Source organism: Pygocentrus nattereri, chromosome 1, assembly GCF_015220715.1.
Source record: "Pygocentrus nattereri isolate fPygNat1 chromosome 1, fPygNat1.pri, whole genome shotgun sequence".
NCBI lineage: Eukaryota > Metazoa > Chordata > Actinopteri > Characiformes > Serrasalmidae > Pygocentrus > Pygocentrus nattereri.
This window is the reverse complement of record NC_051211.1, coordinates 53,893,490-53,921,203: the sequence shown is the minus strand read 5'-3', so window position 1 is coordinate 53,921,203 and position 27,714 is coordinate 53,893,490. Positions and strand designations below refer to the sequence as shown.

General features: G+C 42.1%; 1 protein-coding gene across 1 annotated transcript in view; it reads right to left on the bottom strand.

The window, feature by feature from the left end:
* The window catches only part of sox5 (SRY-box transcription factor 5), a 418,494-nt gene that overhangs the window by 228,115 nt on the left and 162,665 nt on the right, over positions 1 to 27,714 (bottom strand). The window lies entirely within an intron of this gene.

The window sequence follows — 27,714 nt, the reverse complement described above, 5'->3', positions numbered from 1 at the left end:
GAACACACAGACAGGCATCTACTTCCTCTGCTGCCATGGTGACGAGTGGCCGCAGCCGTATGAGAGAACATAGACTGCTTTCACCCATCGAATCCGCACGCTGCGCAGACTTTAATTCTTTTACCGCTGAGCACTTTAAATTTCCCAGTAACGAAAGGAGCACTTTAGGTACACAAATGAAGAAATGGCATCAATAATGGACGAAACCTATTAGGGGTCAGCGAGTGTTACACAGATGTGTCTGCGCAGGAGTAGTTCTGCTAACACTGTAGAAGTAGTACGTCAATAAATATACAACAAATGTCATGGCATGTATATACAAACGAACACACACCCACACACACACACACACACACACACACACACACACACACACAAGTCTGTGTAGAACTAAATTACAGTGTATGTTGGATTTGTGTTTGAAGTGTTCCAGCAGTGCTTGTAAGAAGGTAAGAGTGCTCCGTTTCATCACATGTTCTCATAAGCTCCTTACCATCATATACAACACAAATGCACTGCAGCAGCTGCTTACTGAGAGAACACAAATCTCACAGTGTGTGTGTGTGTGTGTGTGTGTGTGTGTGTGCACGCTGTGTATCTCTGTATTATGGGGAGAAGACAACTGAGTATTTTCTGTGAGTGTGAGTTGGTATTTGCCTGCATGTGTGTTAAAACCCCACAAAGCGTGTTGTAGAGTTTACTCAGGAGGATTAGTACGAGCTTGTAAAAGTGCAGCCCGTATCAAACTAAAAGCTAAAAGCCATAAGCGCATATACATAAATATAAAATGGAGATACGAGGTTTTGTTCAGACAGCAGCGATATATATATATATATGATTACGTATATCACTGCTGTCTCAACGAAACCTCGTATCTCCATTTTTGCCATTTGTGTTTGACATAGGTTGAAAATGCCTGTTACTCTTTACACTGCGTGTAAATTGTATGTTGAAAGAACCAAAAGAAACGGCTCAAAATGACTTGGAGAAAAAAAATCTGGTTCCATTTACAGCAGTGATTTTATATACATACACATTTATATACATACAGCACTGTGTGAGAGTTTTAGGCGTCTAAGCGAATGTTTAACCAGTTGACCTCAGCAGTGAGTTTATCACAATATACATTAGAATAAAGTCGTATTCATAATTCAAATCAACAGAAAAACAGAAAAATTGGTCAAACCAGGAGCTGCTTTTTAACTACATATAATACCGGGCTTCCTCGAGGAGAGGCTTGGAGATGGTTATATATATATATATATATATATATATATATATATATATATATATATATATATATATATATATTTGGAAAGCAGTGATGAAGATAACGGAGCATTTTGATATGAAACATATGAGGATCATGTTCTATGAAAAGCCTTTAAAGGAGAATTTAAGAAGAGATCAACTAATTGAGAAAATCTAAGATCTGATCTGTTTTCATGGATAAGATCACGAATGACAGGTCCTGCCCAGTGTGGAGAGCTGACAGCACTGATGGCCTGATGTATAACATCTATTTCGAGAGGAGCCACTTTTAATCTGAAGATCACTCCTATTGTTACGGCAGACAGAGAGAAGAGAGATGGAGAGAGGTGGAGAGAGAGAGAGAGAGCATGTGTGTGTATGTGTGACCATGGTGGCAGAAACGTGCAGCCTCTCTGTTCTGGCAGTGGAACAAGTTACCATCTGCTGAAGCTTTGTTTTTTAGACCTGAGACAATGATGAACCAGCTGTACACGTCTGTGTGTCTGAGTGTGTCTTTAGTGGGGGTGGAGGAAGCGGCAGAATTTAAAGGGACAAACACCTGTGATGTGCCAGCCGGAAGCATCGCATGATACACTGCTTGTTTTTCACCTGGTCAGACATTTAAATGTGGCTATCTAGGGAATTCAGTCTTTAATTCTGAGTGTCTGTTGATACTAAGTCTAATCCAGCATGTGCATTTTTCAGATAATACAACCTCACATTGCACATTTCAAGTATATTAAGGTCAGAAAAAAAATTATTAATGTAAGACATGCCAGCCAAACAGCTCACTTCCAAAAACATATGTAAAATGGTAATAAAACAGAAAAAAAGTGGGCACTAAATTCTGGATTGAGTGTAGAAGCTACATTTACATTTAATTGAAAACAATATAAACATACAACATTCAATGTTTTACTTTCTTTATTTTTTTAAGCTTAAAGTTCAATTACATTTGAAACGTAATGCCTGCAACATGTTCCAAACGACACAATAATTTGGGGACTGAAGAAACCAGTACTGGGCCTCTGTTGTCGTGTTATGTGCCTTCTAATGCACCACGCATTTAAATAAGCATGGACATCCCTGAAAAAGAAGTCATCTAGGAGGCAGCATGTGGTGCTCCAAAATATGTATCTGTCATTTCAGCCTTCACAGATGTGAAACGATGGACACTAATACCACCTATACCATGGCAGACCATGGATTTTGAACATTACGCTGGTAACAATATGGATGGTCCTTTTTCGTCTTTGGTCTAAAGAACATAACATCCACATTATTTACATTTAAAAATCGACAACATTCACTCATCAGACAATAACACACGTTTCCACTGTATATCAGTCCATTTCAGACGAGCTCGAGCCCAGAGAAGGCGGCAGCGTTTCTGGATGTTACTGATATATGACTTCCACTGAGTACAGTCTTGCATTTATGAATGCAGTAATAAACACTGTTAGTGAATAGTATTTCAAAGTATTCCCACGTACGTGCACTCTCAGCAAAAAAGGGTGATATGGGGTCACTGGGGTGGTATATCTCAGTTCCTTCATTCAGGGAACGTAACTGAACCATAATCCACTGAAATTATATTTTCTAAGATGTACTGACTCCACACACCTCACCTCGCCTCCAGGCTTTTATTCTACTGCTCTGTTTTAAATCATTCAGTTATGAAAAGGAACAAATACCAACTTTTTATCTGAAAAAAATGGTTTTAGGTTTCAGAATCAGACCTTAAAACCACTGTAGAACCTTTGAGGGAACATGTGCACTGTTTGTATGTTCCTAACAGTGTGTGGTGATATCAATCACAGAGACATGCCAGTTTTAGACACAGTGCCATCTGAGGCATCAAGGGTTCCTGCTTTGCTGATACAGGTCATGGCTAAAGTCTACTGCCACGTCTATGGGAATACACGCTCACCGGCCACTTTATTAGTTCAGTTGCTTCTTAACACAAATAGTTAATCAGCCAATCACACGGCCACAGCTCAATGCATTCAGGTGTGTAGAGGAGGTCAAGACGACTTCCTGAAGTGCAGACCGAGCATCAGAACGGGGAAGAAAGGGGATTTAAGGGACTTTGAACGTGGCGTGGTTGTTGGTGCCAGACGGGCTGGTCTGAGTATTTCAGAAACTGCTGATCTGCTGGGATTTTCACACACAACCATCTCTAGGGTTTACAGAGAACGGTCCGAAAAAGAGGAAACATCCAGCGAGCGGCAGGTGTGTGGACGAAAATGCCTTGTTGATGTGAGAGGTCAGAGGAGAATGGGCAGACTGGTTCCAGATGATAGAAAGACAACAGGAACTCAAATAACCAACCAGAATCTCTGAGGAATGTTTCCAACACCTTGTTGAAAGTCTGGCACGAAGAATTAAGACAGTTCTGAAGGCAAAAGGGGGTCCAGCCTTTTACTAGCAAATAAAGTGGCCGGTGAGTGTAGATAAACTGCCGTGGGGTGGCATAGCTTTAAAAAAGGAGCAGAATTTGATTAGGATTAATAGAGCTGATACCAGTCCATAGAAACATACCATTCATATCAGACATGGACACTGGGCTACATCGTCTAGACCAGCGCGTCAACGACAGCCATTCCATCCGTGTTTGATATGCACCGTGCCGTCTCTCCGGTTGTGTTCCATTCCCCGTGACAAGAGTCCGAACAAAGCAAATTAACCTTGAAGACTAAACAACTCTCGTTTGCCTCTGAGTCGGCATTAGAGGGGTGATTAAGGATGATTGATTGCGGTTTAATTCACTGGCAAAAATAATTGTGTCCGTTGTTTCATTTTCAATCTTCATTACAGCGCAAGCACCACGAGAGGAGACTGACAGGGAAGAGAAGGCGCTCAAAGGCGAAGGACCAAAGGACCTTCCTCGCAGATCACTGTGGCTGCTAGTACTGAAAGAATGGCTCGAGTTTCACTCCTGAAACAAGCTGGGCCTGGACTGGCTGATTAATTGGTAGGTGGATGTCTGCACAGGGCTTGTGTATTGGGACAAATCCAAACATCATGACCAACAGCAGGGGTCAGAAACAGGTAGAGAGAGACAACATGGGGTAATTCATATTCAGAAGCAGGCAACAGGCAGGTGAGGTCAAATGAAGGTTTCTAAATGGTTCAGATATACAGTAAAAGCACTGAATTGGTTTAGAACCTTTATATTATATAATACACCGGTCAGGCATAACATTCTGACCACCTCCTTGTTTCTACGCTCATTGTCCACTTTTTCAGCTCCACTTACTGTATAGCTGCACTCTGTAGTTCTACAGTTACAGACTGTAGTCCATCTGTTTCTCTGATACTCTGTTACCCTGTTCTTCAGTGGTCAGGACCCCCATGGACCCTCACAGAGCAGGTACTGTTTGGGTGGTGGATCATTCTCAGCACTGCAGTAACACTGACGTGGTGGTGGTGTGTTAGTGTGTGTTGTGCTGGTGCGAGTGGATCAGACACAGCAGTGCTGCTGGAGTTTTTAAACACTGTGTCCACTCACTGTCCACTCTATTAGACACTCCTACCTTGTCGGTCCACCTTGTAGATGTAAAGTCAGAGACAAAAGCTCATCTGCTGCTGCACAGTTTGTGCTGGTCATCCTCTAGTCCTTCATCAGTGGACACAGGACGCTGTTGGCTGGATATTTTTGGTTGGTGGACTGTTCTCAGTCCAGCAGCGACACTGAGGCATTTAAAATTTCCTGTGTCTGATCCACTCAGACCAGCACCACCACGTCAGTGTTACCGCAGTGCTGAGAATGACCCACCACCCAAATACATGGGGGTCCTGACCACTGAGGAACAGGGTAAAAGGGCATGTATTATATTTAATTTAATTGGGGAATCTTTAAAGCTTTTGGCGCTTTCACTTTTAGGAGTATACAAGAAACTAGAGAGTCATGAAACCAGGAACACAAAGTAAATAAAAACACGGGTACAAGAAACGAGCTCAGAATCTAAAGCGTAAACACAAGCAAGACAAAACAGAGCACAGTGACTAAACTACACAGACAGCACTTAAAGACTAAACAAAACACAGGTAACAACAACGACGAGAGGGAGGGAGGACACACAAAGTTAGAAACAAGGAAAATGAGCAGAGATAAACAAATTTACACTGCAAAAGTTGCGTCTTGTCACGTAATATCATCTTAAATATAGTCAAGAAATCGGATATTTCTCCTGTTAAGCTTAAATGAAGATTTCATCACTTATGTCTATACATTTTTGACTTGTTTCGCTCTACTGACAGACACATTTGCTTGTTTTAATAAATGACCTTGAAACCAGCAGAATTATCTGCCAGTGTAGTGAGATCATCTTACTTGATAAAATGACCTGAAATAAGTAAGTGATGTCTAAAATAAGCGAATTAATCTCGTAATGAGTGCACAACCATCTCAAAATGGGAAATACTAGACATATCAACGATCAGACGATATTTAAGACCTTTTCCCTTGACAAGATCCCGTTTTTGCTGTATAGAAAGCCGATCCCAAACTGTGAAAAACACAAATTGAAAAATCGGGAATAATCTTCGGAGAGGGGCACACAGCCCCCCTCGCCGCTGAATACGTAATACCATGTCACTGCCCGAGAGACAGCGGGTAACCCCACCCCCAATATCCCTTCTTACTGAGCCTTACCGCACATACCATTACCTCGCTGACCGCCACCCCACCCCACATCCCCCCAACACTACAAGTATGTAAACAAAATAATAGTAATGGTTTCAAATTTGCATTATTTATAATTATACAAAAACATCTACCTTTATTTAATATAGTCAACACTAGTGTTGTTATTATTGTTGCTATTTGATAGTTATTGATTATTATTATTATTATTATTATTATTATTATTATTATTATTATTATTATTATTATGTGTTATTGTCATTACTGTCACTGTTATAATGCTTTCGCAATACTGGATCTTACAGTCATACAGACAAAGCTACATTGAACTTAAACTATAAGGCTTACTAGCAGCCAGGACAGAGCTGTAAAGTTACATGACAGAACCCCCATTATGGACACTGATTGATTGATTGATTGATCGATTGATCGATTGATTGATTGATTGATTGATTGATTAACTAACTTCCTCTTCGACTGACTGACACATAATGAATGCTTTGCAAGACATATACACAACCTCTTCACAAAAACAGTCTGCTGACCCCTGAAAAGGCCATTCAGCGCATTGTGCATCTTTTCTATAGCCTCCGTTTGAACAGCCAGACTTTGAACTGAGGGCCAGTGCCCCCTTGTCACTGGGGTGGGACCCTCAAGGCTCCATCTCAGTCCCTTTAGTCAAGGAACCTAACTGAACCACAATCCACTGAAATGATCTGTTCTAAGCTGCACTGACTCCACACCCCGCCTCGCCTCGCCTCCAGGCTTTTATTCTACTGCTCTGTTTTAAATCATTCGGTTATGAAAAGGAACAAATACCAACTTTTCACCTGGAAAAGCTGATTTAAGGAACACAATCGGACCTTAAAACCACTGCTGTACCTTTGAGGGAACATTTACGTTGTTTGTACCTTGATGAATGAAAAGTGTCCCTGGATAGGACCTTCATTTCTAACAGTGTAGAGCATGTAAACTGTAAACTGCGCAGGGCTTCTCAAGGACCAGCATTGGAAACCACTGATGTAGAGCTTCGGCATTCAGGCTTAAGGGTAGGCATACAGTGAGCTAGGAGATTTTAGGCCGCGTTAAAGTGGGAGCAGAAAGCCTAAAGTAACAAGAGAGACAGACGTATACATGGAGAGTGAGAGGCAGAGTGCTGGTTTAAAGGGATGGCCCCCTCGTGTTTGAATCGGTGGGCTGCACACCCAGGAACGACGGTGAAAGAGCTGTTTGATCACGCTGTCCACACAGCCGGCCGCGTTAACTGGCCTTGTTACACAGAGGAGGCAGTCTGGCACTACAGGGAGAGAGAGCAGCAGAGAGAGCGCACGAGAGAGAGAGAGAGAGAAAGAGACAGAGAAAGAGAGAGAGAGAGAGAGAGAGAGAGAGAGAGAGAGAGAGAAAGAGAGAGAGAGAGAGAGAAAGAGAGAGAGAGAGAGAGAGAGAGAAAGAGAGAGAGAGAGAGAGAAAGAGAGAGAGAGAGAGAGAGAGAGAAAGAGAGAGAGAGAGTGTAATGAATGCAGCTCCTGTTCTTTCAGCAGCGTCTCAGACTCCTCCAAGAATAAACAGGAAATGCAGCTGTGTGTATGCCCCCCCCACTCCCCCCCCCCCCCCCCCTTAAATACTTTGTCCCAAAATACACCACATTCCTCCACTGTCCCCGGCTCCTGGTCCCTGCATCACACTCACCCAGGCCTGAGACAGGCCATATAGAGAGAAAGAGAGGGGGCGAAGAAGCAAAAGAAGTTCTTAGAAACGTCCCTGACTACGCCCACCCTTCCCAAATTCCACGTCTTTGTACGCCGGGCTTGATAGTTAAGAATCTGGACACGCAATTGCGCTATTTTACTAATCCCCCTTTCTTTAACGCGCACGGAGCAGAATGGTGGCTTTGTGGCAGTCGACAGTGTGGTAAAAGGGACTATACAGTACCAAATTGAGGTCAGTCAGAGACAATGGCTGCCCTTCAGCGTTTATTCACGCGCGCCCCACAACTCTATCAAACGTGTCTCTCTCCCCGCCAAGCCTTTCTTCTCCCCATCACACGCTGCAACAATGAGAGCGGCCTCCTGAGCGGACCCACGGGCTCCAGCGTTACAGTCACATAGGGCTCTCTTTCGCGCTCTCCGTCTTTCTCTAGCACTCCCCTGACAAGGCGACTGAAAGCTAAAGAGCAAGAGATCAAACTGCCGAGTGCTTTTCCGGCTTCAACGCCGCCACGGGAGCAAGCGAGGCGCCTTCGCATGATTGAATTGCAAGGCTCCGACAGCGAAGGGTCAAAGCCTCAGATGTCATTTAATTCAGTTGGTCATTGAGAAAGATGGCCAAAAGTATGTGGACACCTCCTAATTATTGCGCTCAGGTGTAAAAAAACAAGTACATAGCCATGCAACAACCACAGGCAAACACTGGAGGTAGAATGGGTCATACTGTCATACGAGTGACTTCAAACGTGACACGGTCATGGAATGCCACCTTTGCCAGTTTGTGGCATCTCTGTCCTGCTAGATCTGCCCTGGTCAAACGCATGTGCTATTATTGTGAAATGGAAGCATCTAGAGCAACAATAGTTACAAAGCGATAAACCACACAAACTCAAAGATTCTGCAGCTCATACAAATCATCTATCCTCAGTTGCATCCCTCACTACAGACTTCCAAACTGAATGAAATGGATTGGCATGGCTGAGCAGCTGCAGACAAGCCGAAGTTTACTATGCGCAATGCCAAGCGTCATCTGGAGTGGTGTAAAGCACTCCGCCACTGGACTCTAGAGCAGTGGAGTGATGGCTCATGCTTCATTATCTGGCATCCTGATGGATGAATCTAGCAGATACCAGGAGAATGCCACCTACCTGTACAGTGCCAACAGTACAGTTTGGTGGAGGAGGGATAATGAGCTGGGGCTCTCTTTGTTCCAGTGAAGGGTGATGCTAATGCTACAGCCTTTCCTGTTCCAGCATGAATGAGCCCCTGTGCACAAAGGTGTACACACAGAACCCTGACCTCAACCCCACTGAACACCTTTGGGATGAAACGGAATGTCAAGCCAGGGCCTCTTGCCCAACATCAGCATCTTACCTCACAAAGGCTCTTTAGACTGAATGGGTACAAATTCTCACAAACACACTTTAAAATCTTAAGGAAAGCTTCCCAGAAGAGTGGAAGCTGTTACAGCTGCAAAAGGGTAGGCCAACTCCATATTAGCGCCTATGCTTTTGGAATGGGACATCCAACAAGCTCATATAGGTGCCACAATGTCCACATACTTTTGAGCATATAGTGCATCATGGCACATTTGTGGCTTTTATTTTGTAAAACAATACACCACTTGCAGGCAGCACAAGGAGAACTATTCCCAAACTGATGTCAGCCTGCTCTGGCGAAGAAGTGCTCTTCACTTGAAGTCTGTCAGCTCCCCTCTCGGACACCAGGCCCGCACAAGCATGCATATGCATACAGCCAGGCCAATGGAGAGATTATGCCTATGAATACATTAGGAGTGCAGCGTCAGGGCAGAATACCAATGCACCAGTGGCTGTGTCAAGCCAAACAGCACTACTGCCACGGCTTCTTTTTCAACCACACATCCATTTGTACACATACTCTGCAATCATAAGGATGGGCATTATTTGCTCCTGCACTGGAACGAAAAGAAAAACTCAATAGGTTTTCAATTGCCTTGACATTTAGGTTTTCAATCATCTTGGAATTCTTTTCCCAAAATATTGCAAAGTTGGTACAGTACACTCTGCGATACTTAATAAAGCTTCTTGGAGCAATGCTTTAGAATAACAGCTTTTAGCTCCCCTGAGGGACCCTCAGGTCCTTTTAGTAACCTGTAACCTTTGTATTTAAACTATGCAAGCGTTGCTTTTACTTTCTTTTTACTTCTATGTTCATCAACAAAACGTTCAAATGAAAATTGTCTAATCAGGATTTTGTTCCTGGTGGTATCTGGGTCAGTACCCAAAGGAAGAGTGGAGAATTAACCAGTCACGTTTTATAGGACAAATGTTCTGAGAGGAAAAAAGGTCACTGGAAGTTCTAGATATGACTGGAAATACGAGCCTTCCTCTAACCAGGTTTCAGTTGTTAGGAATGAAAAACAGCGGCAGCAGCTCTAAGCCTGGTCGTACCCTGGTAAATGCAATCTACAAAGTGTCTAAAAGTATCTACACAGGATCGGATCGGGTGAAGAAATCAATAAATCATGTCTTGATTTATAATTTTGTGAGGGAAAAACATCACTCTAGGCCATCTGGAAGTTCTAGATATGTCACTGACTGTAGTCTTACCACGTTTCAGTCAGTTGTTAGGAATGAGAAACAGTGGCAGCAGCTCTATGCCTGGTGGCATCTGGGTCAATAAAATCACGTTAGCCCTCGCTTTTGATCAGGGCTTCAGGAGCTGGACTGAGGGGCTACCAAAGCAGATCAACCACTGACATAGTCAGGCACTGGACAGATGTTCTGGAATACACACTAGTGAATAGTGAGCACATTTGCCCAGAGCAGTGGGCAGCCCTATCCAATTGGAGGTTAGGTGTCTTGCTCAAGGACACCTCAGCCATGTACTGGCAGCTCTGGGGATCGAACCGGCAACCTTCCGGTCACAGGGTCAGTTCCCTAACCTCCAGCCCACGACTGCCCCCAACTGAAACTGATACAAAACTGATACAAGGTCAAATATTTTTAAATGCCTGTTGTAGTAAATGCGAATCATCATCAGGCTCGCTTTAACATACACCGAAAATGAACATTATCAAAGAGGTTTTTGACATTTATGGCCCAAAATAAAGGCCTAGACCTAGTCTTCAGAGATTTGAACCTTCATATAATGTTCTACATCAAGTCCTGTAATTTCCCAAAACTTTTTATTTTTTTATTTTTACCTGATTTTCTCCCCGATTTAGTCGTTTCTAATTCCACCTGCTACTTGGGGCTCCCCCAATCACACAATACTACCAATACTAGGAGGGTGAAGGCAACACAGGCTTCCTCCGATACCTGTGAAACCAGCCACCGCTTCTTTTCGAACTGCCGCTCACGCAACGTCACGGGACAGCCGACCGCGCTCGGAGGAAAGCGTGCACCCTTCCCATCACGCAAGACCTGAGGAGGCAGCAAAGGCTTCAGCTAAGCTGACCCTTCTGAGAGGAGGAGACGGAAAGGACGCTTACCTGCCCTCAGTGCTAACTCACTGCTAATAGACAGTTTAGCAGGGAACACACAGGTGATTAACCGGGTTTTTGAAGGTCACTGTAAGGTTGCAAGCAAAACAACACGGTCCATTATAACATAATGAGAAGGTCAGTAATTACCCAGAGGATTACGTTGGTGGTGAAGTGGCGCCTGCACCGGAGCACCCTGCGAGGTAGGAGCAAGGACCCCTCTGATTGGGGTTAACAAATACCTTATTTGCATAAGGGTGGGGTTTTATTAGTGACCATGCTTGGGGGTGGGTGGTAAGGTGGGAAGAGGAGATATTTTATTATGAATTGAATTTGATGAGAAGTTATTGTTCTTGTTATTGCACGTCATGAATTAATGTTATTATTTATTTTGTTTATGTAATAAAATGTATCACCTTTTCACGGTATTGTGGTGTCACGCAGGAGGCGTATCCATGCAAAGCGCCAACGCAAAGAGATAAGTTACTGTTATTGGTTTAATTTGTGCAGCAATTTTATTTGTGCTGTTCAGTGTTGGGCAGTGGGGTCATTAGTGTTGGGTTAGTGACAGTGGACAGAGCTGTATGGCTAGAAGTGACCAGCCTGAGCAATGGTTCTCTTGTTTGTCTAGGCAATAAAAGAGTGTTTGCCTTTAATGTGTGAAGTTTCCAGCATGTTCTTTGGTGGAGCTACAGCATAATAAAAAGACAGCTATAACTCTTAACCTCTCAAGCCAGGCATTCGCACTGATTTTAGCCTGTTTTTAAGCCCGATGTGGTCAGTGCAGACTACATTTTTTAACAGGATGAGATTCAGCTTCATCGGCCGTCATTTGCTATGCCGTGTGAGAGGATAAATGACGATTAACTGCCCGAACGAGCTCCGACTGAGGTGGACGAGGTACACAAACCATGTACTTGAATTGAAGGGTAAAATATTCCTCCAGTAAAAGTAGAAGTTCCTCCCTTTAGACCTCCACTTGAGTAAAAGTACTAAAGTATTTCCCTTCAAATGTACTTAAGTATAAAGTAAAAGTACTAAAAGAGTAATTCTGGCTCTGATGTCCTGTTATCATTTTTATAACCAGACTTTCTTCATGAACTCATTTCAGGTGAAAGCCCTCCAGCGTCTCTCTTGGTAAACCAGTCTTTTAATAGAACGTCATTAATTAGTGACGCTGACGTCTATTAAAATGATCAGAAGCACACAAAGCTCTATCTACTTAGACACCAAAGAAAATGAAACATAATTGGACGATTTTATGTTGGTTGTTTCAAGAATTTAAGGTTTTTGTTTGCAGCAACTTAACAAGGAAATAAGAGCAGCGGTCCAAGCCTGATTATCATATAACATAAAAACAAAGTAAAATCAACGGACGTGCTTATTTTTACCTTATTTCAATCACAAGGTCTCCTCTGAGGGGCACTTGTAGTATTTGTAGCGACTGCATCACCACACAGTCCGGGCCTTGTGTCGTTATATATGTTTTTGGTTGGTATGATGTACGGCGTCTCGTTCATTCACAGACAAACGAGCAGAGATTCCCGAGGCCTGTCACTCGCTGAGCCTCGAGTGCAGCCTGGCCGAATAAATGTTTCATCTGGGCCGTCCTCAGCGGACCAGTCGGACGACCAGTCAGGGTTGAGTGAGGGGCTGTAAGGCACAGTGAAGCGTTACCTGTTATCTTTGGAGTGCGCAGAGTGAGAGACAATGGGCCGCTCCACTAATGTCCTCTGACAGCACGACCATAAAAAGAGTTAAGAGAGTCTGACCCAGCACTGTTTTGTGTGTGTGAGTAGAGTGCCATCTGAAAGGACATCTCACACACTGACACCTGCATTTCATCACACACACACACACACACACACTCACACACTGCCATCCATAATTCAGCCCAGTGCCCACTAGGACGCATCTCCCCCGGGGGTCCCTAACCGCAGGGATGGGGGGGATTAAACTTTTAGCAGCACATGACAAAATGGAACAGGATAAATAAATAAACCGAAATGGCCTCTGGATGCACAGTCAGCGTGTGTCATGCACAAATACCTCTCTCCGCACGCGTCTACTCACAGCCTGTCACTCACAGGGCTGCAAATGAAGACCAGTGCATGACCAGTCCACCCCAGCAGATGCCCTAACCCTATATGTAAAATAATATATTTGGGTCATTCTACAGAAGCGTCCGCTTTTCTACGTGTCCATAGGAGTCACTGGTGTCACTGATCGTCATCGGTGTTCCACATAACAAAGGAAACACCAGAGACGTTTTTAATGATCGGTGCATTTTACAGAACATCAAACCACACGCTGTCCATCAGGGAACGTCCACTAAAATACGGAATTTAATCCATTTATATTTCTATGTTTTCACAGTGACCTCAGAATAAAGCCGGTCACACCAGTGACATCAGCTTCATATGAGATTATGAGCTGAATGAGAAAAAAAAAAGACACAGTGGACTCACCATGAGCTTTTCTTCACAGATCCTCAGAAAACAGGTGAAAGGAAGTCGAGCGACGTCATCGGTGTGACCCTTATTTCAAAATAAGAGATTTTTTGTTACGAGGTAACACCAGTGACTCGACTCCTGGGGACTTTCCACAACTTTCATTATATATTTTATAACATTTATTTGCCATTAATTCAAATATTTCATAGTTATGTGTAGATTATTGCAGTTTAAATTGCAGAAAAACTCGCTTTTACCTGAAAACGTGACTTTTCCTTTACACGTGACTGTGGGGACGAGCTCTTCTGTGGTGCTCGGAATTTTCTATAATTGATTTAAAAACCAATATTGCTAAATTGAGGCTCAAATAAACTGTAACCCAAACATGTTTTTCAAGTGCAATATATCTGTAAATGCTAGGGACACTGAAATGGGCGTTTTCACAGGAGCACTCATTTAGCGGATGCTGAACGTCAGAGTGAGATGAGGAAGAATGTGTGTGGGGAGCTGAAACCACAGCCACAGCGCTGTGTGTGTTTTATAAGGAGCTGCACAGCTTTTCGTTTTTTCTAGACGACTAGTTACTCAAAAAAGCAACTGATCTGAATCAGAAATGGGCCAGACTAAAAAACAAGACAAAGACAAGACTTGCAAAGGTTCTTAAGACAAACATTAAGATGTTCATAAGAATGTTCTTAAATGCAACTCTCTAGCCAGTCGTGGGCTGGAGGTTAGGGATCTGGCCCTGTGACCGGAAGGTCGCCGGTTCGATCCCCAGCACCAACAGTACATGACTGAGGTGTCCTTGAGCAAGACACCTAACCCCCAACTGCTCCCCAGGCGCTGTGCATAGGGCTGCCCACCGCACCGGGCAAGTGTGCTCACTGCCCCCTAGTGTGTGTGTGTGCGTGTGTGTGTGCTCACTAGTGTGTATGTGGTGTGTAGTCTCTTAAGATAAACGAATTATTCTTAAAAAATCTTAATTTTTTTCTCATATTGGCTGCGTTGCATTTTACCATGTATCGCAAATGACGCAAGACACATTTTGAATTTGAATTAAAATGTACTTCTGTTATTCTTTTAGTTCACTCAGAGGAGCGAAATGGAGGAAAAACATCAAACCAAGTGTTTTAAAAAATTTTGCCAACAAGAACTGAAGGTGATGGTGGAAAAAACTGCCAACAGGAAAAAAAACCCTCTTTGGAAAATACAATACTCGTGGGGTGACGGCGGAAAGCAAGAGGCGAGGATGAGCAGGAGTAGATATATTGATACATTTAGATGCTCACCTCTGTAGTAAGGCTGAGAAACATTTAAGAACATACTTTCCTGAAGAAAACCACTTATTCTTAGAACTCTTCTTAAGAAAACAGTATAAAAAAGATTTTTTTGAATTTGAAGAATAATCTCTCTTGTAACTTTTTTGAATGAAATAAATGAAAAACTCCACTTTAGACACTTTCATGAAACCGGGACCAGGATCAGAATTGTTTTATGTTGCCAAGCAGGTTAAACATACAAGGAATTAGTCTTGGTGAGTCACGTGTGACATACTGAACCGCCCAGGCAGCGCAGACTGTTAACAAGTACTGAGCTAAGGGGAAAGTAATATAAAATACAATAAATAAAACATAGAATAAAGACTAATAATAAAAAACAGTGTGTCAGGAGTGTGAGAGCAGCTCAGGAGATGTACATACGAGATGTGTATAGGCAGATATGAATGTCTACGTATGCAGGTCAAGTAGCCGTGCTATAAAATACTATAACAACTATTATATACAGTGTGTATTATATACAGGAGATTAATGCAAACATTTGAAAATAGTGGTGCAATAAGCATTAAGCTACAGTAGGAGTGACTGTAATACTGTAACTGTGACTGTTGGTTTAGATTAGGTTTAAAGTTTTGATGTTGGTTCGTTTCAGGTTGACGTGGCAGAACTGGCAGTTCGCATTATCCTCCAAGTGCGCTGAGCTATTGGGTCATTTCTATTGTCTGTTTCTTAATATTACTGCAAGAGTTCTGGAAGTTGGTGAAAAGTAAGTGGTTTGTTAATAAGGGCTGGTTTTAGCGGCACATGTGATGGTTGGAGGGCTGAAAAGAGTTTTTACTGTATTTCTGTGAGTCTCAGTCTCAGGCGCTCCGTCCACCGAAGTACACAGGCTCAGTGCGTCTCATCTGCTTTTAGTTACAGCACCAGCTGGAATTCCCTACAGGAAACACTAAAACTCGGCTCACGGGCGTCACTCAGTCATTTTAAACTTTTAATATCAAACCACCTTCAAGACAGCCTGGACCGGTCTTACTTAATCTTATATATTCTTAACTTTTATTTTTTGTTTTAGTTCTTCTCTTAGTTCTTTATTTCTTATTTATTTATTTATTTATTTATTTATTTATTTTCTCTCATTTTATTTTTAACAGTTTTGTATCATTACTTTTTAATTTGTATTATTGTATTCTTACCTTACTAATCTCTTATCATCTTTTGATCTTAATTTCTTATCATTTAAAGCTCAAGTTTTATTTTGATCTATTTTTATCTTTTAGTCACTGTTATTTTAAATTTTCTTTTAATTTAAAATGATTAAACGTAGTTATTATCATCTTTGTCGTGTCAATCCCTGTTTTTGTAAATGCTCGGCTACATTGAAAATGAGGGTTGCCCTCAATGTACTTCCGAGTCAAAATAAAGGTTGATTGATTGATTGATTGATTGATTGATTGATTTATGGGGCTGGGACCTCTTGTCACGATTGGCCCCTCCCAGTCCTCCATGTGCTTTTGTTTTGGTCTTTGGCCCGTACGATTCCTTGTTGTGCTTCTTCCCGGTCCTGCCCCCTTGTTTCCAGACCCTGCCCCTGATTGTAACCACCTGTGTCTTGTTAACCCTCATTATTCCTTGTATTTGAGCCCTGTGTTTTCCCCTGTTAGTCTGCTGGTCCTTGTTTGGTCTTTGTGTTGTATTGTTTAGCGTCGTTCTTCCAGCTTCCGTTGTGGTTGTTTTTCCTGTGCTCATTTTCGTCGCGTCTGTCGCTCGTTCTCTCCGTGTTGACTTGTTGACCGTGGACCGTTTTGACCCTGATAATGGATTTGCCCTTAATAAATCTCGTCTCTCTTCGCATATGCGTCCATTTCTTGGGCACATACGTCATAAGTACCAAACCATCCCATTTCAAAAGAACGCATCCTTCTTTTGGCCGAATTCTGAGGACGCATGGACGTTTCCTTCCCAGCCCTGAGTTCCCGTGAGCCACTGCGTCGCAAGCTAGTATGAAAAACGGAGAGGGAGTGGGAAAAGTTTTTAAACGTTTGGTGCCACCATTTGCCACATAAATGGCTCTTACAAAGGAGCATCCTGTCGTTACATGGACGGCCACCTATATTTGAGCACTGATTGAATTCAGAACCATCAGCCAACCGTGTTTTGCACACTGTGGAATTAGACCTCCGCATTTAACCCATTTGTGCAGTGAAACACCCACATACATGCACACTAGTGAACACACACACACACATTAAGGGGCAGTGAGCACACTTGCACTTGCCCGGAGCGGTGGGCAGCCCTATCCACGGCGCCCGGGGAGCAACTGGGGGTTAGGTGTCTTGCTCAAGGACACTTCGCTCACATTAATTAAGATTTGTAAGGTAAAGGGTTACTATTTTAGCTTAGACGACAAACAGTGATGGAGGCAAACTTCAGCTGAACCCAAAACGGAGCGCTTATTAAAAATAAACAGGCGAAAACAACTGACGCTACTAGCCAAAGATAATTCTGAACTTGATCTTGAAGTCACACTGAGGCAGGTGGAGAGCCAGCAGACAGGGAAAGTCACTAACGTCAACCAGTCTGATTGTTCAGTCGTGATTTTGAAGTTAGAAGCAGAGCAAACAGGGAAAAATTGTAAGTCTTTGTGCTAAAAGTCTTCACAGGTGCACAAATACTGCTGTGGACAGGGTAAGTGTTGTTTCACTGACTGAATTTCATTGACTATTTTTTTTTTAACAAGGTCTCTTTTCATTGACCCTGATAGCTGCCTTCCTCACCTCTTGCTCACTCCTCAGACTCAGACTCACAGCTGATCAGGGGTCAGGAGTTATGACACTGCTGCAGTTCTGAACCCTTGGTAGGATGTAAAATTTGATGCTGTCGAAGCAGAAGAGGATCCTCCACAGAACGCTGCTTCGACGGACGCATTCCACCCTGCAATGGTCCTTCAACTGAGCTGCACCGACTGTCTGATGTAAACTGGACGCTAAAATCTCCACTGCTCTCAGAGCCTCGCCTCTCACTGAGAATTTAAACTGGCTCTGGCTATCCTCACCTCTGTGCACTGGTTTGATCAGTCCAAAGGGAAACAAACGATACTTTATTTAGCAAAGTTATCACAATAATAAGACTTTATAGCAGCTCAACCAGAAAGCATTTACATTGCTTTAAGGCCACTTTATTTACCGTAACACTGATGTTGGAACAAAGCCTCATATCTCCTATATGGTAACTTTACAGGAGAAGGAAAAAACTTCCTTTGCTTTTAATAAGTCAATGGAACCAGATTTTTTTCCAAGTCATTTTGGGCCGTTTCTTTTGGTCCATCTTTCATGAAATTTACAAACAATATAAAGGGTAAGGGTAAGACAAATTCTGTCAAAAACTGAAAAATGAAGAATGAATGGAGATACGAGATTTTGTTGCGACAGCACAGATAAGTTAAAGGTATCAGGTAAACATTCTGTGATTGGTTGTTTTGCATGTCAATCAAATTCTCTTTCATAATAGAGACAGCAGTTCTCAAAACTTACTTGGTCTGGCTTACAAGTCCATATTTCAGAGGAACTGGCTTCACTTTGTTTAGTATTGCACATTATTAAAGTACTTTATTTTTATGTTGGATGCCTCTTCTTGCAATTTTTTACGGCCGATGTACTTCAGGGATCATCTTCAACTGGTCAACTCCACCCACAGTGCCGGCTAGTGGATTCATAGGTTGATTTAGGTAATTCTCACATTATGAGGACATTTTTCCTTCCACTTTATAACTTACAACCTAAAATATCATTAAAAGCATTTGCTTTTCTCACTTCTAGTTCAGGTTGTAGGTTATATGCACAGCGGCTTATTTAGTTCACTGGAAAGACCCCATAAAGATATATCGTGCATATGTGTGTGTCTTTCACTTCCAGTGATCATTATGAAGCTGTGAGGGCAGTGGCGTGGTCCAGCAATGCTCTGAATATTAAATGGCAGATGACCTTGACTGGGGAAGACCTTGTGGCAGTGCATGCTGATGACATCAGACAGGGCTGCCGAACCCCCCTGCCGGCAGAGACCTTTCCCACAATGCCAAGCCCACTGTCCACAACGCTCCACTCTTGTTCCTGCACTAACCACAAACAAAAACAGTGACCACAGCAGTGAAATGAATCTAATCAGGTCACGATGGCCAGTAAATCTCAGCTAAACCATCAATGAACTATAAAGAATATCATTTTTACTAGAAAGAATTCTAATCAGTCAAATTACAGAAGAACTATAGAGTGAAGGACCAAAAGTCAGTTTGCCAGGCTATAGACTTAAATATAGAGAAAAGGTTCTGACCAGCTAAACTATAGACTTAAATATAGAGAAAAGGTTCTGACCAGCTAAACTATAGACTTAAATACAGAGAAAAGGTTCTGACCAGCTAAACTATAGACTTAAATATAGAGAAAAGGTTCTGACCAGCTAAACTATAGACTTAAATATAGAGAAAAGGTTCTGACCAGCTAAACTATAGACTTAAATATAGAGAAAAGGTTCTGACCAGCTAAACTATAGACTTAAATATAGAGAAAAGGTTCTGACCAGCTAAATTATAGACTTAAATATAGAGAAAAGGTTCTGACCAGCTAAACTATAGACTTAAATATAGAGAAAAGGATTCTGACCAGCTAAACTATAGACTTAAATATAGAGAAAAGGATTCTGACCAGCTAAACTATAGACTTAAATATAGAGAAAAGGTTCTGACCAGCTAAACTATAGACTTAAATACAGAGAAAAGGTTCTGACCAGCTAAACTATAGACTTAAATATAGAGAAAAGGATTCTGACCAGCTAAACTATAGACTTAAATATAGAGAAAAGGTTCTGACCAGCTAAACTATAGACTTAAATATAGAGAAAAGGTTCTGACCAGCTAAACTATAGACTTAAATATAGAGAAAAGGTTCTGACCAGCTAAACTATAGACTTAAATATAGAGAAAAGGTTCTGACCAGCTAAACTATAGACTTAAATATAGAGAAAAGGTTCTGACCAGCTAAACTACAGACTTAAATATAGAGAAAAGGTTCTGACCAGCTAAACTATAGACTTAAATACAGAGAAAAGGTTCTGACCAGCTAAACTATAGACTTAAATATAGAGAAAAGGATTCTGACCAGCTGAACTATAGACTTAAATATAGAGAAAAGGTTCTGATCAGCTAAACTATAGACTTAAATATAGAGAAAAGGATTCTGACCAGCTAAACTATAGACTTAAACATAGAGAAAAGGATTCTGACCAGCTAAACTATAGACTTAAATATAGAGAAAAGGTTCTGACCAGCTAAACTATAGACTTAAACATAGAGAAAAGGATTCTGACCAGCTAAACTATAGACTTAAATATAGAGAAAAGGTTCTGACCAGCTAAACTATAGACTTAAACATAGAGAAAAGGATTCTGACCAGCTAAACTATAGACTTAAATATAGAGAAAAGGTTCTGACCAGCTAAACTATAGACTTAAATATAGAGAAAAGGTTCTGACCAGCTAAACTATAGACTTAAATATAGAGAAAAGGTTCTGACCAGCTAAACTATAGACTTAAATATAGAGAAAAGGTTCTGACCAGCTAAACTATAGACTTAAATATAGAGAAAAGGTTCTGACCAGCTAAACTATAGACTTAAATATAGAGAAAAGGTTCTGACCAGCTAAACTATAGACTTAAATATAGAGAAAAGGTTCTGACCAGCTAAACTACAGACTTAAATATAGAGAAAAGGTTCTGACCAGCTAAACTATAGACTTAAATACAGAGAAAAGGTTCTGACCAGCTAAACTATAGACTTAAATATAGAGAAAAGGATTCTGACCAGCTGAACTATAGACTTAAATATAGAGAAAAGGTTCTGATCAGCTAAACTATAGACTTAAATATAGAGAAAAGGTTCTGACCAGCTAAACTATAGACTTAAATATAGAGAAAAGGTTCTGACCAGCTAAACTATAGACTTAAATATAGAGAAAAGGATTCTGACCAGCTAAACTATAGACTTAAACATAGAGAAAAGGATTCTGACCAGCTAAACTATAGACTTAAATATAGAGAAAAGGTTCTGACCAGCTAAACTATAGACTTAAACATAGAGAAAAGGATTCTGACCAGCTAAACTATAGACTTAAATATAGAGAAAAGGATTCTGACCAGCTAAACTATAGACTTAAATATAGAGAAAAGGTTCTGACCAGCTAAACTATAGACTTAAATATAGAGAAAAGGTTCTGACCAGCTAAACTATAGACTTAAATATAGAGAAAAGGTTCTGACCAGCTAAACTATAGACTTAAATATAGAGAAAAGGTTCTGACCAGCTAAACTATAGACTTAAATATAGAGAAAAGGTTCTGACCAGCTAAACTATAGACTTAAATATAGAGAAAAGGTTCTGACCAGCTAAACTATAGACTTAAATATAGAGAAAAGGTTCTGACCAGCTAAACTATAGACTTAAATGTTCTAGCCAGTCAAACTATAGACCTAACTGTAAACGAAAGCATCAACAGTCAAACTATAGACTTAAATGAAGAGGATGTAAACATTACGGATTCTAACCAGCTGAACCTGTAAACTTCCTGAAGTGTTTGCTTTTTCTATCTTTCTCTCTGACGCTTTCTCTTTATATCTCTCTCTCCTTTTCCCCTTCTCTCTCACCCGTTCTATCTCTCTTCCTCTGTGTGTGTGTGTGTGTGTAAGCTTGCATCTATAATTGTGTGTGTCCCCGCTATCTGCACCTCTCTCCTTCAGCTCATTGGCAGACTAGCCAAGCTCAAACTGTTCAGCTGTGCCTGTTCCAAACCCAATAATTACAGCTTGTCAGAAAGAATTAATTTTCTCATTTCTCATAAAGATGTGTAAAAATTACCATGTTATTATACACCGACACTCTCCGGAGGCACGCACCAAATTTAATTTAGAATTCTTCCTGCACATTAAATTAAATCCATAAATAAGAGTTTAGGCGTCGGTGGGGAAGCATATGTTCGTTAGGCTGAACAGGCTGCCTGGCCCCGCACTAATGTCTATTGTAACATTTTAATAGCTTGCGCCGTCTAAGCACCAATAAATTCCCATGATCGCGCTGGCCGATGGCCGGGCGGTCGGTCATTTCCGAGGTGACGGGGATGTTCCTTGCCTGTGTAGGTAGGTCTGAGGCGGAGAGGTTTGATAGACACAGGCGTCCTGAATCTTTGGCCTCTGAGAAACACGGGGAGATGTAATCAAATCAAGGAAATGAGCTGGAGACCAAATGTGAGAGATTATAGGCTAGAAGGAAGCGGATACTTTACAATGTCATAGCACAATTTTATAAAATGCTAAACACACCCACTGTGCGCTGGCCACACTATGAGGCCCACCTACCTTTTAGGTCAGTGGTCTCCAGCCCTGGTCATGGAGAGCTACTTTCCTGTTCAGTTCCGACCTGCATCCACTAAGCTGCTCCACCCCTTATTACACACTGATACATCTGATGCAGCCAATCAGGGACTTGGGAAGAGGGTGATTAGCTGGCGCATGTGTGGCAAACTGTGGTTGTAAATAGGCTCTACAGCAAGGTAGCTTCTCAGGACCCGAGTTGGAGACCCCTGTTTTAGGTCCACTATATGGGTGTTGTCGGTGACCCTCCATCACATTCATCACTGGTCAGTTTATGACCACAGGACTGTTGTTGATTGGACGGGAAAGGATGCAAACCAGCCAAACTACAGACCTGCATGTACAGAAACAAATTCTAATCAGCTAAACTATAGACTTAAATGTACAGAATTACTGTTTTAGGTCCTCTGTAGATGTCGGTGACCCGATTCACATTCATCACTGGTCAGTTTCTCATCACAGGACGGCTGTTGATTGGACAAGAAAGGGTGCAAATGAGCTAAACTATAGACTTAAATGCACAGCAAAGGATTCTAACCAGCTAAATTATAGACTTAAATTTAAACAATCTAAACAGGAGAAATATTAGATTTATTGACCATATCTAAGATAATTTTACTTGACAAGATGCCACGTTTTGCAGTGCAGTCCTGCAGTGAGACTGAGGTGTTTAAAAACTCCTACATGGAGAACCATATTACAGCACCTTCTCCATCAAAGAAAGAAGAAATATTCATGGTTCTATACGGAACCACTGTCTTTATCATAGCACCCTTAAAGAACCATCATTTTTAAGAGTGTGCACTAGTGTCTGTCACCAGTCAGGAGTAGCCGTGCGGTCAGAAAATGATCTTGAGTGTCTAACAATGCAGGAACAAGGTGGACCCGCCTTAGAGAGCCTCCAATGAAGTGGCCAGTGAAGGCATCTATGCTGAATCCACGCATCTATTATTTTTCTCGAAATTCTTCAGTTCAGGCTACTTGAATCATGACTACGACGACAAAACCTTGCAATTATCAGTTTGTAGAGCATTTGATGCAGCAGCAACTGTGTGGGTTGCTTAAGCCAATATTTTCTGTGCCTATTATATCATATCATTTCATATGCGGCATGCATCTACAGAAGCAGGATGAATCACGTATCTGCAGCCTCGACGCTGAGGGATTTCAGAAGGTAAGCGCGTCCTTTGTCTCTGTGGTTTATACGGGCATCCACAGCGAGCGACGGAGGGAACGTAGAGTTGAATATGAAGGAAAACAAGGGTTCTTGCTGTCAGGGGGCAGAGGACGGTGGCCTGCTCCTGCCACGGCACACGCGAAGTGGACACACATGCACACGCACAGTGGGCAGAGCCACAGTCGGCAGTGACAGAAATAGACTGCAGTCACACACTGCCAAATGAGTCTCCTAAGCTCCATGAGACATGACTACAAGCTGTGAGACTGTGTCCTCTCTGACACACTCCATAGCCCGTCTGTGATGTGGTCCCACGCAGTCGCACGCACACACACATACACACACACACACACACACACATATGCAGACACAAGAATATAGGCCACATGGTACATATAATCCATGAGACCACATGAATATTTCAGCACTGAGAGACACAGGCCAATGCATCACTGCTGTCTGAAAAAAAACTTGTATCTCCAAAAATCTCCAAAATGGTAACTTTGCAGGAGAAGCGAAAAACCTACTTTACTTTTAATGTAAGATTTTCAACCATGCCATTTGGGCCATTTCTGTTGGTCCATTCATCATGAAATTTAAAAACAATGTAAAGGGAGACACGTGTTACAAATTATGTCAAAAATACAAAAGTTTTCACTCACCCTTCCAAATCACTGAATTCAGGAGTTCCAGTCACTTCCATGGCCACAGGTATATAAAGCCGAGCCCCTAGGCCTGCAGACTGCTTCTACAGACATTAGTGAAAGAATGGGTCGCTCTCAGGAGCTCAGTGAATTCCAGCGTGGTACCGTGATCGGACGCCACCTGTGCAGCAAGTCCAGTCGTGAAATTTCCTCACTACTAAATATTCCACAGTCAACTGTCAGTGGGATTATAACAAAGTGGAAGCGATTGGGAACGACAGCAACTCAGCCACGAAGTGGTCGGCCATGTAAAGTGACAGAGCGGTCAGCGGATGCTGAGGGGCATAGTGCACAGAGGTCACCGACTTTCTGCAGAGTCAATCACTACAGACCTCCAAACTTCATGTGGCCTTCAGATCAGCTCAAGAACAGCGTAGAGAGCTTCATGGAATGGGTTTCCATGGCCGAGCAGCTGCATCCAAGCCTTACATCACCAAGCGCAATGCAAAGCGTGGAATGCAGTGGTGTAAAGCGCCGCCACTGGACTCTAGAGCAGTGGAGATGTGTTCTCTGGAGTGACCAATCACGCTTCTCTGTCTGGAAATCCGATAGATGAGTCTGGGTTTGGCGGTTGCCAGGAGACGGTACTTGTCTGGCTGCATTGTGCCGAGTGTAAAGTTTGGTGGAGGGGGGATCATGGTGTGGGGTTGTGTTTCAGGAGTTGGGCTCGACCCCTTAGTTCCAGTGAAAGGAACTCTTAAAGCTTCAGCACCAAGAATTTTTGGTCAAATTCATGCTCCCAACTTTGTGGGAACAGTTTGGGGACGGTCCCTTCCTGCTCCACTGCACACCAGTGCACAAAGCAGGTCCATAAAGACATCGATGAGCCAGTTTGGTGTGGAAGAACTTGACTGGTCTGCACAGAGTCCTGACCTCAACCCCATAGAACAGCTTTGGGATGAATTAGAGCGGAGACTGTGAGCCAGACCTTCTCGTCCAACATCAGTGTCTGACCTCACAAATGTGCTTCTGGAAGAACGGTCAAAAATTCCCATAAACACTCCTAACCCTTGTGGAAAGCCTTCCCAGAAGAGCTGAAGCTGTTATAGCTGCAAAGGGTGGGCCGACATCACATTAAACCCTATGGATTAAGAACGGGATGTCACTCAAGTTCATATGCGTGTGAAGCTGGACGAGTGAATACTTTTGGAAATATAGTGTATATGTACACAGAATGGGATCCAGTCAAGCTCTTTTTCATAGTTAAGCCTTTCAAGAGAGCAGCGAAAGCCAAAGAGCCTGAAACCTCAATCACAGGTTTCACACGTGATAACACATTTTAAACATATAAAGTGTGCGAAAATGTGTTTTATTACATTTGAATTTTGATCTTTTATCTAGGAGAACACTGCTGGACTCAAAATAACCACTCTGAAGCGATTTCAATGACATTCCATCTGAACTGGACAGAAATCCTAGTCATTGTTGGGAAGTACACAGTGCACAATTCCCAAGGCTAAACACTTTGACTAAGCTTAGTTTGAGCATACCAGCCACTTTAGAATCTGCAGAGCAGGTTTCAGGTGTATGAGTAGACAATGCTGTAGACTTTGCTGACTGAAGAATGAAGGGTTTCTGGCATGACGGTCAGTCCTTAGTGATTTCCTGAGCGTCCATTGGTCAGTTTCACACAGAATGTAGCCGGACACACAAATCCACCAGTTCTGCACAGTGAGAGGCAGAAGGCCTGTGTCTCGGCCCCTCTTCACAGGCTCATAACTGTGGATGCGAGTCTCGTATGAACTCGAGAAAAGATGGAACGGAAAGGGCGACTCTACGGAAGTGTTTGAACTGGATTTCTGCGCTGGATCATCACAAAGATACACAAAGTGATATAGAAACATCAAATTTGACGCGTGGGCGTCCTGCTCAAGTTATATATGATCACTGTCAGGATAAAACCTTGCATCTCCAAAAAGGTCATTTTGGAGAACTAAAAAACCTTCTTAACTTTGAATGGGAGTTAATGGAACCAGAGATTTTTCCATATAATTTTTGAGCACTTCTATTGGTCCGTTCATTATGAAATGTTAATACAATGTATTTACAATGCTGATATTTACAAATTATGTAAAAAAAATGTGTTTCTTTCAACAACACCTAAACCAGGGGTCACAACCCAAATGTTAGGAAGAGCCATTTTGTCCTTTCAACAAAAATCAAACCACCTTAAGAGCCACAATATTTTATGTCCAGTTTACCATCTCAGCTGTAAATGTGTCTCAGTATGTGCTGATGTACTAGTACAGGCTAAAAAAAAAATATATATATATAAATGAAAACACAGACTTTCCTCAGCTCGAGGTTTAAGCTCAGCTAAAGCCGCTTTTCTCACATCTCCAGCTGGAAACTTTTCCGCGAAAGAAACTTCAATAGTTCAACTTTTCTCGTCTCCAAATTATCGATGTTCGTCTTCAATCTCTCTCTTTGTCATTTCATTAGCTACCACCTGGGTGTGATTGTTGTCTGTGTTGCTATGGTGACCAGCCGTCTGCGCTGATCTTCAGGGTTAAAGGGTGAATCAGCAGTTCTACATTAACTCCAGCGTTTAAGACCATTTACTGTTAAACTGTGTTGATGATCAGCAGAGCTTTATTTTACTGCAAACTCTGGAGCCACATGTTGCCGACCCCTGATCTAAAGCCTTGTTAATATATAATACAATATAGCAATGTCTTCTTTACATAGTGCTTCCTATTTGCATCCCCCCCACCCCCGACTGTATCCAGCCCACTGCTGAGATGAAATTCTGTCTATGCTATTCTGTCTATAAGACTATAAAGACTCAAGCACCATATACAGCCCTATGAGTCTATTCACATCCAAACCATAAAGCTAATATTAGCTCGCTTTGTGTTGTGTAGATGTGAATAATCGATGAATCACAAAAATGGAAGGGGAGGTCTGAATGAACTGCGAAATCATTTGGAGAAGTCACACAGAGAAAATTAGTGTTTGAGTAGGCATGTTTGTGTGTGTGCATGTGCTTGTTATCATATACTTTCAGGACAAAAGCATCCTGACTCTATGAAGAACCAGTACAAACTTAAGGGGTAGCCTACAACATCAGGACCAACACAATGATCCTGACTTTGCCAGGTGCTTTGAGCAAAAGCTTTATTTCAGTCAGAACTTCAAGATTATTATTCCGCTTTTCCACCAGAGAGACCTCAAAAATCCCAGATCCTACATAGTGTTGCTTTAAGTGAAAGGCATTAGTGTCAAAATGTCTTTGAGATGATGAAAAACACATATTCAGTGTATCCAGACCTTTGCCTGGTATTGTAGGCACATAATGCACATACACTATATGGACAATATACTGGGACACCCTTAATATTGAGTTCAAGTGTTTCAGCCACACCCAGTGCTGAATGATGCATCACATCAAGCACATAGCCCTTCAGTCTTGATAGACAAACACTGGCAGTAGAGGGTTATACTGAAGAGCTCAGTGACTTTAAACATGGTACTGGCATAAGATGGCATCTCTGCCACAAGTCAGTTTGTGAAATTTCTGTCCTGCTAGATCTGCCCCAGACAACTGTAAGTGCTATTATTGTGAAATGGAAGCATCTAGGAACAACAACAGCTCAGCCACCAAGCGGTAGACCACAG